Genomic DNA, 14289 nt, shown 5'->3' with positions numbered 1-14289 from the left:
AGTATAGCAATTCGTAGTGTGGGATTGGGTTGCTTCTACTCTTACTTCTTACAGAAGGGATTTGATCATGGTATACTTGGTCGTTATAACTCCAACCCCCAGTTCCGTTTGCGCTTCCGAAAAAACTCATTCAGATTTCCCCTGGTGCCGAGGCAGGGTGGAGGTATCTTATTTGGAATATTTATACTTGTTTCTTCTCACACTGGGAAATACCTACACACGCCAACGAAAATAATCAATACTTCTTATTTGTGCAAAAGAATCAAAAGAATATTTTTAATTTTTGTATGCATCTTTTATTTTACAAAAAAATATTTTGATATGAGATCACATAGGGCCATTAAAAGAAAATATATTAAAGTGAAAAATTTAATCATTTTCTCACTTCCATGTAAAAGGAATACTTTTCTTTCATACTGCGAGTATTCTCTTAGAAACTAGTGATTTTTTTCTACTCAGCTAATAATCATGCGAAACGTATTTAGCAGGATAAAGAAGTAAAATGAAATTGGCATATGGATATAATTTAATTGAGAATCGTTTATTCATATATTTAAGGAATTTAAAAAAACGTTATGATGTAATTTACTGAGAAAGATCTTAGCGCAATATACTAAGGTTAGATACCTCCCTAGTATATGGAATCTGTATTAAAAAAAATTATTTCAATAAATTTTGAATTTATATAAACAAAAATTAAAATAGTAAATAAATAATCTAGATAGCCAAAGTTAAAAATAATTTTGTATAACATATTTCAAATCTTGATTGAAACCTATCAGTTTAAATATAAACTGTAATTAAAAATATATCCATGCTTTAAAAAAATATTTCAACTTAAATAATTTATCTCCTCTCTCTTTTCCTTAAATATTAAATTATCCTTATTTAGATATTATCTTGCTAAATAATAATTATTACTAACAAGAAAATTATGTTTCCGATTATTGAGTTTTGAAACTAGTAAATCTGTTATTACAAGTAACATTTCTCTTTCATATATACTTTTTAGTAATTTTTTCCCCAATATCAGAAATGCTGCTAATGGAAATTGTCCCTTTGCAACAATGATTTGTAAAAAATTTCAATTCAACTCAAAACGGTGGAAAGACAATATTTAAGAGAATTAAGAAAGTACGCATATTGTACATGCAAATAATTTTGTACAAAGCTAATTGCTTTATTGCAAAACTTTCAAAAATTCTTTAATCCAGAAGGTATGCAAGTAAGAAAGAAGTATCAAGAAACTTAAGAAATAACTGCATTAATTCGGCATTCTTAAAATAACTGCATTCAGTTAATGTTCAGATTGATAGATTTCATTAATCCTTATAAACCAAAAACGTTAAAAACAAAGGAGGTCGGATTATTGAACTTGTCTTTCTATTGTTTAAACCAGATGTAATTCATATGAATGAGAACTTAGCAATTAATTTATGACTTCTTGCATGAAAACATGTTATAAAACAATTTCCTCGCTTTTGCATAACTGCACTATATACATTAAATGGTTTTATTATAATATGAAACACATTTTTTAAAATTGCGTTGTTTTAAATTTTTTTCCAGGATGGTTTCGATTAAGAACAATACTTCTTTAACACGATTTCGAAATGGAATACTCTCGATTTTTATTTCTCCTAAATTTCACTTTGCACGGTTTTAATGTGTTGCAAATCGTGCCAAATCGATGAATAAAAGAATTAAATGCACGAAATTGTGCAAAATTAAAAACAAATTCTAACATCACAGTGTTTCTTTGAAAAGATATTAGTATTTTGTATTCATTCTCATATCTTCTAAGCTTTTGATTACGGAAAGATAAAATTTTAAATATCCCCTTAAAATGATGTTTTTGGAAATTATCAAGATAACTGCAGTTTGACCTCTTTTGAACTTTTTATTATGAATAGACGATTTCAAATATATTCTGAAAACAGAAGTTTGAAAAAGAAGGAAAAAAAATCAGCAATTTGCTTTTTCTCCATGCAAAGTCATTTGACGAGGTGAACGTTTCTTTGCATTTTCTTTGTGATACCTACTGAGTTTTTTGTATCACCAATGCAGGACCGCATTAAGGTTTTTATGGGGACTTAAGCAAAGCTAATCTTGGGACCCCTTTCTCCTTTCAAACTTCCAAAACTAAATATTTTTTTTTATCGATTTCAATTTCAATTTTATTTAAGTTGTTTTAAGCAGAGAATTTTGACAAACGCTTTATAATAGTAAATAGTAAAACGCTTTATAGCAGATCACTTACCAAAAAGTAACATAAATCTACTGTACATAGCATATAAAAAAAATCCCAACTGAAACTTAAAGTATTTCTTTTTAAATGACAAAACATTTCTTAAAACTGTCTAAATAATATTTAATAATAAGAGCCGACGTTTTTTTTTTTAAATATAAAACACGACATTTTTTTAGAATTATAGAATTACATAAAATAATAATGAAATAAAAATTGATTAATTAGGAATATTCGAAAATTAATTTAAATAACGCTTGATTTCAATTGGAATGAATTTGATTAATGGTCTTTATAATTAAATGAATAACTTTTAAATACCACAAAAAAATTTCGAGGAAAATGGACCCTCTAAAGAGTTGTGAGAGCACAAGAATGGATGGAAACGCTAAGGATAAATTGAAATAATAGCTATCCCAGCCTGTAAACAGAGTGATAAAGTGAAATAATAGCTATACTAGTCTGTAAATAGAGAAAAGAAAATTAGTGGTTCAGCATCTGTAAAGAAAATATCAATTTTCTTTAAAATATGGAATGAATTGAACAAGTGAAGAAATTTTTACAACTTCGCCTTTAAAATTGTCCTCAGTTTGTCAGTAAAAATCTTACTGTCTTAATTATGAAAAAATGTGCTTTCAAGTTGCATTTTAATGATTGATTTAAATACTTTGCTTCTTTATATATTTTCAAATGTCTCTATTTAGCGATCTCGAATGAATTTAATCGCTAGGTGGTTGAAAATAATTCAAAAATCCATGGGATTTTAAAGTTTCTTTTTCTATACGCCTTCTCTCCCATTCCACTTTTCATTCACATGACACCACGTGATAACTGACAGTCACAGATCATTTACACAGAATGGGGTTGTGCACCACTGGACCTTTCCTCAGTCAAAACGGGGAGGGGGTGAATGAAAAATGGGAAACGTGCCACAGAAGTTACAAGGGGCTTTCAACGTGGCAACCCGCTGTGACTGAAAAGTAAATCACAATGACTCTAACCGCCCCCTCTATTACCGACAAATTGCCACCCGACCACCCGGGACCTTTTCACTATAATGATACACAAGGTTGAAATCCGTTCTCCCCTAAAAAATAGTCGACGTTGCGGTTTAAGGGGCCAAGTACGGAAGCGTTATTCAATTATAAAATCCTCGATTTCCCTCACTCATTCTCATCAGTCGCGTTTTCCGATATCACCCACTTTTTTTAAAAGCGTTTTCGTGGGATTTTTTTTTTTTTTTTCTGCCTTCTACCAAACGTAAATGAAATGTGTATTGATTTGCGTTTAGTTTCTGTATTAATGACAAATTCTGAATGAAAAAATATGGCGATTAGAATATATGCTCTAACGATTTCACAGTGATATTACCGAGGAAATACAATTATTCGAACTCCAATTATCCTGATCGTCTATTTACCGGATCGCTTTGAGAGGAAAAAGGAAAGAAAAAAAAAAAACCCTTCATAAACTTAATCTCACTGACTGAAAACAAATCTAAAAAATCCATAAACGTAATAAAGGCAGCAGACTAACAGCTATTCACTGATAAATTTAAACAATGATATTTTAATAAATTTTTATTCTATTTTTTGAAAATAGACAATACTTCTAAAATCAAAATAAGCAAAGTACCTGAAAATATGCAGTATACTAATTTGTAAATTAGTGACAACAATAAATAAACAAAATGTAAACAAATTACGGGATATAAACTATAATTAAATTTCACAATAGGATGCAGCGCTTAAGATAATATTTACATCGGCGCGCTTTCAAAGTGGGTTCGTTTTTAAATGATATCATTAAAAACGACACTCAATTAATGGCCATAGCTTGAAAATTGTGAGAATAAACAATACACATAATTAATCTCTTTCGTATAAAGAAATGCGGCGATTAATTTTAGTTTCTATGTTGAAGAATTTTGGATTTCTCTTAGACATCTGGGCGTTTATGTTGTCGGTACAATTATAAAGTGTTTATTTATAAAAGGTAAAATCCTAGACTTTGAAAATTTCTCAGTGCTAATGAATTGTGTTGGAAAACCCGTAGACGTAACCGAATTTTGCGAACAATGAATACATGTATCCTTTACCAATAACGCAATAAAGGAAGTTGTTATAAGACCGCCTTTTGACGGTTACGGAACAACAATGGTTCGGAAAAAAGAAATAGAAAAATTTGTAGAATAATTCTTTGGGGAGGTATTTTACGAAATCGTCAAGGTCGCTCTTAAGAAGATTAATGAATTTCAAATTGTGCTGATACGAGGAATTTAACCGACAAAGAATTTTGGCAGAAACACTATATAATATGTATTCGACACTGTTACGTAAAATTATATTTTCAATTGGCGGCAATTTTTTGGGTAAATCCGCGGTAAGTCAGAAAAGTGCCGAAAATTAATTTTGGAAGGATGTAAATACTTTAATTCAAAGGGAAAAACCACTTCAGCTTAAATGATTTCTGAAAGAAAACAGGAAAATATTTCATTTCAACATGTGGGAAAATCACATTATTCTGGTTTATATAAAGAAGCCAAAATCGAAGCCCGCAGCATTTGTCTAAATCCGTGGCAATGCAGAAAAGGGCAGGAAATTAATTTTGGAACGGACAATAAGTAAACACTTTATTTCAACGTGGAAAAACCACTTTAGCTTAAATAATTTTGGAAAGAAAACATGTAAGTATTTCCTTTGAACATCTGGGAAAACGACATTAGTCTGGTTTATATAAAGAAGCCAAAATCTAAGCCCTCAGGATATGTCTACAGACTCCGCAAGATCAAGTTTCTGAAAATCGATGTTTTTATCACATTCTTCTAATTCGAAGCAAGTAATGTAATATTTACTTCTTTGTATGTGCTACTGGTTCTGTTCTACAATGCTTCGATTTCTTAACAAGTTTTGACGAATTAGGCATATACATCGAATGAAGAATTTTTTTAACTGATTAAAAATCAAATTATCGCATTTTAAATTATGAAACTAATTAAATAAAATATGTCGCTATTACACTTTAATATTCATTAAAAATTCATGCAAAATCCATGCACGTTTCTGATCAAGCTCAGTCAGAACAACAGCACATTCTCAAGCAGAATGCGTCATCTAATAGTATAGTTGAGAATAAATTAATTAAATTAAGTTAATTAATTAAATTTTATTTAATATAAAAAAGGTATTTAAAAACGTTGTTTTATTAATGCACTAAAGTTTAGAACTCTTTTTATTTTAATTATTTCGTATTTTTTTGTTCTTGAATACATTATTTATTATTATAAATATTATGGAATCATAAAATCAGTTTTTTTTTCAAGTTCTCTAATTTACTAGAAAGTGATGCCATTCGTAAGAAGCTAAAATTTAACTAGATTAAAGATTAACATCTAATTCCTAATTAAATTTTGAAAATATTATAATAATAAGAGTACTATTATAAAGAACTCGCAAGTATTCAAAATTTCAAAACCTAGCACCTCAGGAGGTGAGTGAAAAATGAGTATAAGATTCCAAATTACATTCGTGAAATATGTCAAGTTAAATAAAAGTGTATAAAAATAGACTGACAGGCAGTTACTGCTATGTAGCTATTCGATTGCATTTAAATTATTATTGTTTGTTGTGAAGTATATTTTATTTTGAGTGTATAGTTAATTTCATGAAAATTTAAGTTCTTCTATCTTAAAAATCCGTTTTATAAATTGAATACCATCTAATAAGAATTTTGTTTATGATTTGAATTATATTTATATGGAAATTATGACACATTATACCACAGTGAACACACGACAATGGTGAACAACGGTGAGTAAATATGCTGTAAAGGTAATGATTCATTAATATTGGCATTTTTTCTTTTGTTAGTAAATATGTTCTCGACTTTTTACCTTGTTTATATATTTTTAAAATATCAAAGTAAAATTTTGCCCTATGGGATTACGTAATCCATATGTTACATGACGAATAGATTAATGTAATACCTATTTAATTAAACATAAAATTTATAATTTAGACTTTTTTACACAATTTATTTAGTTTCAAATTAAATGCATGAAATATTTTTGCATCATATTTCTTAAATGCTCTGAATCGACTCTCCTTTTCATTGATTTATAGGGCTAAAGTTAAAAAAAAAAAAGTTTACAAAAAGTTGAAAAGTATCTTGTATGCAACATTTCAGCAAAATTCTGTTCGTTTCAAATTTATTCCAACTTTCAACAAATCACAGAATGCCATCATAGATTTCAATCATAGAATGGCATGATAAATTGCATCACTCTACAGCAAAAAAGTATGGAATTGTGAAAATGTGTATGTTTAACTAAACTTTTCATAGCTTTCCTGCCTTATCATTCATTAATAAATACCTATATTTTAATATATTCGTGCATTGCATCATTGAATATTATCATATCTGATTTTTTGAGGTTTTCATTATTAGTATTATCATCGGAAATGATAATAAATTCTTTGATATTCTCGAGATTTTATAATCTTGAGAAGCATTTCATTATTATTTCAGAGAGCATAACGAGACATGTTGAATTCGTATTTTGTAACTCTTCAACAGAGAAAAGATTTTTTTTCACCGCAAAATTATAGGCAATTAATCTTTCCTAACCACTCGAATGAGCATCTTAGAATTAAAGTAAATGTTTAAAAAAAATCTTAAACATAATTTAGATCAAAACGTTTTCTATTTTCGTAATATTAAATAACGAGTATAAAATTAAACGACATAAAACATAAAATAGTTTTTAAAAATAACGGCAGAACTTTCTAAAAGAATATATCCCAAAATAATAGAAAAAAATTATTCTTAGACATATTAATGGACTAATTGAAAGATGTATTAATTGATACTTATCAAATATTACCATACATGAAATAAATATTTATAACAAAAATGCAATCAAAATTAAACGATTTGTTCATATGCAGCGCTGGATGTAGGAATTTTTTATTTGCAATACAATTAGAAATTAATAAGCCTAATTCACATCCAAGGCATTATAAATTTTCAACTCCTCTATGTTTAACTTTTTGTAAATGATAATGCAGTCAACACTATAATTTTAAGTCACTAAAATACTACTGCCAAACGTCAAGCTTCCTTATCGTCTATTGTTTCAATGAAAATTAAACTAGCAGTATAATTAACACTAGAATAGTTTCATTATTGATTGATTTATTCTTATGATTGATTTTCTATTTTTCAAATTTATTGTAGTTAGCAATGTACAAATTGAAACTTTGGTAATGAATTTATTTTTTAAAAGCCTCATATCCATGTATTATAACAAACAATATAAGTTTGAGAGACAAAACATGTCTGCTGAAGGAGGCCTGCTTCTGCTTTAAAAGTTATGCAATACTTCTTTTATAAAAAAAATTATATCTTATGGTGTGAATTCATCATAATTATTAGTGTGTTACACCAAGCTCAAATCATAGCTAACAACAGTTTATCTATAAAATTTACAAACAATCAAAGGTCTTACATCCATGTATTCAGATATACGAATCCAATATAAACAATATTTGTTTATTAGACAAAGCTTTGATCATGATAGAAGGTTGCTTCTACTGCAAAAGTTACAACAAGTCAAAGGTTGTGTCCGATAAAGTTAAGCCAGCATCAGTCTTTGGTTGATTCCCTCGACCAGGTGTTGATAAGCGGAAGCACTGTGTTTACAGATCGGTTTAGCTGGCAGCAATCATTTAGACATGTCGGCCATTTTCTTTGTGGTCGTGTTGACAAAAGGGTGGGTTTTCTTTCAGCTCTTCTGACTTTTTCACTGGAGAGATCAAGAGAATGCACCTGGTTCCTGGTGCTGTCCCCTCTCAAAGCGGGGTAAATTATTTAGAGTAGTGCTAAAAAAAGAAAAGAATTTTGAAAATAGGAGATATACATCATAGGAAAAATGCGCGAGGTTTGGTTTTAAGCTCTACGTAATAAATACTAAAAAGTCTGTAATCGTACAGTATTAAGTTGAATTATTCAAGTAATTCTACTGTCATAATGTGTTTGCAGATGACTTATTAAAATATTTTCATAAAATTTCTGTAAAACATGTAAATTCTGCAAAAAAGTAGTATGCATCTTACGGTCTTGGGTAAGCGTTTAATCTTGTATTGGAATTCTGCATTTCATTCATGTCTTGAGATTCCAATCCGCTGTAGAAATATAGAGCTTAGAATCTGGTTTTGAAATTTGAATTGAATTAATGTTATTAGATTGCAAATTTAAACTTTCCAGATTTTTTTCTTTAAATAATGAATATTAATAAGGCTTTCAATTATAATGATAGTCAACTTTACAAGATAACTATAATGGTCCGTGTTGAATTAAATTTGAATTTTTTTAATTATTCCGTTAACAAACCTGTAATCGTCTTTGATAACTACTTTTATCATAATTTGCGATAGCAAGTGCAATTTAATCTTGAACATGAGTTAGTATATAAAAAATACAAAATGTACGGATATTAAAAAAGTTCAAAAGATGTATTTGTAAACACTTATAAGGTAAGGTTAGTTTAGGTTCTTGTTAAAGCCTAAAATATAAAGCCTATATTGATCGGAAACATGTAAGTAAAGAAATGACAAAAAAAATCTACAACATTAAAAAAACCGAGTAAATGATAATCTTTCATTCTGTCGAAAATTAAAAAGCTGCTAATCAAACGTTATATTTAGTGTTCGAAAACCATCGAAATAAGACAAATCGCATCATGGAATTCGCTTTCTGTTGTTACTTAATCTCATGAGTGCCTAATTAATTTAACTTTGAAGCTTCTTGTTAGAAAATTTAACTTTCAAAGTGAATGCGTATAAATATTTGTATTTAACCATATATCTGAAATATTAAAAACATTTAAAAATATTTCAGACATATTTGTACATTTAGATACAAATTATCTGCTTTTAAACAAAATGTGAGAAACCCAGTTGCGCCCTTCGAAGGATTAGAGCCTGTACAAAGAAGTCAAAAAAGCAAAAGGAAAAATTTTAGTATAAAAATATCGAAAAAGTGTATCAATATTGAAAAATAGTGAAGTGTAAAATCAAACAGTTTTCTAAATATATAGATATTCAAACATAAAATCACGATTGGCAGAAGGAAAAGCTATTTTAGTGTAAGAATCAAGTAAAATTCGCAATTAATGTCAGAAAATTTTATTGAAAGCATAGTCTAGTTTTTATTGAAACCTTATTGTCTAACTCTCGCATACCAGAGAGTGTTAGACTCAAATCTCAAATGGAACAGTATTCGTGCATTTTGCATTGAAATTTTACAGCGACATTTAAAAAACTGTTAATTCTTAAAAATTGGGACGGCAGCATTTACCATTACTCAGTCCCTCTAGCATTAATATTGAGAAAGGTATTAATAGTGATATTTAAACTGCAATAGAAGGGATCAAACTGTTCGACAAACTTCCTGTCAAAACCACTTAAATAATTCATAAATATTACATAATGATTGCTAACTTTGATGTGAGTTTATGTAAAATTATGATTTTGTATTGCTCATGCTTACTTATTAAAAAGTTATTTTATAATAACAAGCGAAACTACTTTAAAAATAACTGTTTTAATTATTTGATAAAAAAAGTCGGAAAATAATTTGTATAAATTAATTTTTAATTTCCAGATAAAATTTTTTTATTAATATCAATTTAATACTAATTACAAGCATAAAAAAACTTAATTGTCTTAAATAAACTATTTTTTTAAAATTAACTGTAAATAAATTTTAATTCTTTGATATTCAGGATTAAATTAGATTCAAACATAAAACGAAGATATTTAAAAATAATAAATCAATATCAAACAGCTGAAACGGTTGTAGGAAGAGGAAATTTACCAATTTTTGATTTTACAAATTTTAATTAATCTATACTAAACAAGTCGTATTGATTTCAAGAATATTGGTTTGAATTTAACTTTTAGAACTCAATATATAACTTAAAACAGACAGATTATTACTTGATCACTAAATTATTAAGAATTATTACTGAATTGATTAGTAACTATGCAATTGAGCAAATTTGTCATTAAATGAGTATAAATAAATTCCCATAATATAATACAGAACTGAATTTTTCGACAGATATTTCCCTTTAATCATAGTCAAAATATATTCAAAGTAGATGAAAGGATAAACCGGCATTATGTTTTTGAGCAAAAGTCAAAAGAACATGCCTAAAATTCACCAATTGCTTAAGACAATAAGAATCGGAAACCTAACATAGTGCTATGAATGCAATGACAAATGAAACAAAATTCAGCAAAGGCAAATACAAATATTGCGTTACATTACACAGTCTTATAACGAGTCTTATCAGTAGTCAAATATATTCTCGGTTGGTTGGGAAACAGAAATCAGCATTGCTATGTTTTTAAAAGAAAGTTAAAACAGGAGTCTACTTTTCATCAAACGACTTTAAAATCAAAAATTGCCAGTTGAATTAATCACTAATAACACAATAACAAAAAACAACGGAAACAGATGCTTATAGTAAATAACATAACTCATTCTTATCCTAAAATAATTTTATCAAAATATATTCATTGTAAATTGAAAAAAAAAAAAGACTGTTGATACGCTTTTGAACGAAAGTCGAAGCAGATGTGAAACTGAATTGAACAGAGCTGTGAGACCAAGAAACTCTAGCCCATTGATTGACGTGCGAGTTTTGGAGGTGAAGGTTCTCAACCAGGTCTCCAATTAATCTCGACTGGAGTGCGCGAGAAAGAAGATGGTGTCGTGGGAGTAAGTAGTCACTCTACGAGAGGATTTTTGTTCCTTTCCAACAGCAACTGTTAAACGGAAATTTAATCTTTCCGTCATGAATGGCTGGAGATTATCGATTCATTTCCAGTGCAGAGATTCCGCTGATTTTCAAGAGCTGTGTAAATAAGTGGTTTATAACAACGCAGGCCGATATCTTTAATGTTGTCTTTTTCTTCTTTGCTTTTTTCGTTTCCAGTTTTCCAACCGCATTTCACTGGCGACATCGTCTGCCTATCTGTCAAATGGATTTCAAACGATTCTTTACTCTTAAATAGGTAGGTACATTGTTTAAAAAGAATTAGTTTTGAAGTTTGACTAGACTTCGTTGAAGGTGTTAGTAAACCGCCTTGGGTTGGTTTGTTAGATCAACGTCCCGTATTCAAGCGAAACGTAGGTAATCGGAAAGGGTACTGTTGATAGTAACATCGAGTTGATAAGGAAGACATCTGCTCTAGAATTTCAGATCAGATTAAAAATTATGAGCTATATCTACCTTCGAGTATTCAATTGATCTTCTTGATGGAGAATAAATTGATTATAAATAATTGAGACCAAATAATAAATAAATTGTTGTTCTTCAAATAGTTTTGAAAAGAGCTAAATATCCAGTTAAATCATACTCTGATTAGTAAACTAATAATAGTAAAAAATGTCTTAGTTTATTATTTACTAATTGATCAGAAAATTAAATTTAGTAGTATATTATGTAATTTGCTAATTTTATTTCTCACATTGTCAGTTAATTTGATACGTGTTCACATGCATCATTTTGCTTCCAGCGCAGGCTTATGAGATGTTTTGAGAGTCAACATTATTTTCCAATTCTTGTTTCTTATGCTCTTAGTGAATAATTAACAACAAGTAACTTATCATAAAATCACCTATTTACATACACACACACGTCAGATTAGATTTTGACGTTAGATTAGGAATTCATCTAATGTTCATCCCTTAATACGTTTAAAATTCCAACCATCTATTCTTACCTCTATGCAAATGAAGAATTCGTTGACTTTATTATTCAGTTAGAGGTTTGCATGCAATAACAAAACCCTATTTATACATTATGTCTTCTGAATTCCAGCCACCCATTCGCATCGCTATGCAACTGAAGAATTAAATGTTTGCTTTGTTTCATTTTATTCTACTTTTACAAAAAAAAAAAAAAAAAAAAAAAAAAAAAAAACCCGCTAGTTTCTCGGTGATGTTGGGTCTCGTATGATTTGCAGAATTTTGTTCATACATTAACTCTTTCTATGGCTATGGGAAGTAGGCTCCTCACCAAATTAAATTTATCAATATTTATATGAAGTTATGTAGGTTTGCATAAGTTCTAACGAATTTTTTAATAAGACAGAAACTTAGATGCTTCAGTTTCTTATCACACAAATTGGTGTATCTTGGTTTGATACTTTGTTATAAATTAACCAAATTAATTAATTAATCAAAAATTATCTAATGAAACCACTTTTCTTAAGTGATTCTTAATCCTAATTAATGCTTCAATACCTTATCTCGCACAAATTGGTGTGTCATGATTTGTTACTTGTTATTAAACAACAAAATTAATGAATTAATCAAATAAAATTTTCCTAATAAGCAAAATGAATCACCTTTATTAAGCCATTAGTAATCCTAAAAATATTTTAATGCACCATGATAAGAAAAAAAATGGCCTTTTAAAGAATTAACATCTTTTGAATTTCAAAAACTTGGATTCGAAATGTTATGCAGCTGAAGAATGAAATCCATGCTTTGTTTCAATTCATGAAATAATGGAAGAAAATTACTAGCCATGTAAATCTTATATAGCTTAAATACCACTTAATGTAATCAAAATGAAACATCAAAGAATGGCGAATCTCATTGCAACATTAAAGAATTGTTGGTTATGAGAGGTTAATTACGTTATATAAAGCAGACTCTTTTAACTTTCTGCATTGATTAAGATGAGAATCATTCATTCATGAAGGCTTTTAACCTTTTCCTTCAAAGAACAGTTGCTGGTTGCAAATTGAAAGCGGCGCCTGCAATTAAAACCTTAAAGAGGCTAAGGAGAAATATAGATGAAATAGCTTAGAAGATCAGAGACATATCCGCTCTAAGGCTATTTGAAGAGGAAGAGGAAAAGTGTTGTTTGTGAAAGCTGTAAAACTTGTCTATTGACCAAATAAACACTTCCTCCGATTTCAAATATCACTCAATCTTGGTACAATTTGAAAACGATGAATGAGATTAGAGTTTCGAAGAGGTTACAGACGAATCTATTGGAGCTTCGAGACAAACTTATTGTATAACTATTTACTTCGGAAGAGGAAAAGTGTTGTTTGTGGAAGCTGTAAAAATTATCTGTTGACCAAACAGACGCTTCCTCTATCTCTAATATCTTTCGATCTATTTATTAATATGAATCTATTCCGTGTTAGTTCGGAAATGCGAAGAAGGGAAACAATCGCTCTGTTATTTACTTTCTTATTCAGAGTGTTGTCTCACACCGTTATCATGGCCACGGCATCGCTAAGTCTATACTAGGATGTTGAGGTCTATAAACATAAGTAGCCGACGGGTGGTAAACAGAGATTTATGATTCAAATTGAGCGTTACGGAGGATTTTCCTTACTTAATTTATCGAGATTCAAGATTTTTAATGTTCCTTCACTCTATCTTGAGATTTGATTGCTCAAGTTGAATTTAATCTAGTCGTAAATTGTCGCTTCTGACAACACTGCATTCCTTCGTAACTTCGTAAATTTATATATGTTCTGCAATTTTAAGACTTGATGCAAGAATGTGACATTCGATAGTTACGACTGTTTCAGGATGGAAAATAATTCAATAGTCAAGTGATTTATAGCTGAGTGTGAATATTAAATAAATGAAGATTCCCAAACTAAATAAATGTAAAATTATATTATCTTTCTAAAATCAGTGACAATTTATTTTGACAGTATGGGAAGAGTCACACGGAGGATCACTGCTTTGTTAAGATATTCCGAATTTGATAGTATTGTATCCCCAAGTAATTTATAGATTTTCACATAATTTAATGTTAAACAAAAATAATCAATATACTGTGTTAGAAACTCTACAATTAAAATGAAAATTGTTTCATTTCACTGAGTTCTTGCAACCCTAAAATGCTTGAGCAATAAGTTTACTTAAAGCTTGTTATGCATTGTTAAGCTGAGTTATTACTTATTAATTTTTTAATCTTATAAAGCTTGCATAAAAACAAA

At 29.0% G+C, this 14289-nt stretch overlaps 1 protein-coding gene across 7 annotated transcripts in view; it reads left to right on the top strand.

The window, feature by feature from the left end:
- Positions 1 to 14289, top strand: part of LOC129958591 (silk gland factor 1-like) — an 81202-nt gene that overhangs the window by 53704 nt on the left and 13209 nt on the right. The window contains exon 1 of one of the 7 annotated variants that reach the window (XR_008783254.1): positions 4818 to 4934. The exons of 5 other annotated variants lie outside the window; for them this stretch is intronic. The gene's annotated coding sequence lies outside the window, so the exon portion shown is untranslated. Of the gene's footprint in view, positions 1 to 4817; positions 4935 to 10666; positions 11329 to 14289 lie in introns of those variants that run through there. One more of the 7 variants, XR_008783253.1, reaches the window with a different exon arrangement.

Source organism: Argiope bruennichi, chromosome X1 (genome assembly GCF_947563725.1).
Source record: "Argiope bruennichi chromosome X1, qqArgBrue1.1, whole genome shotgun sequence".
Classification (NCBI taxonomy): domain Eukaryota; kingdom Metazoa; phylum Arthropoda; class Arachnida; order Araneae; family Araneidae; genus Argiope; species Argiope bruennichi.
The sequence above is the reverse complement of the archived record's forward strand: the minus strand, read 5'-3'. Positions and strand labels throughout refer to the sequence as shown.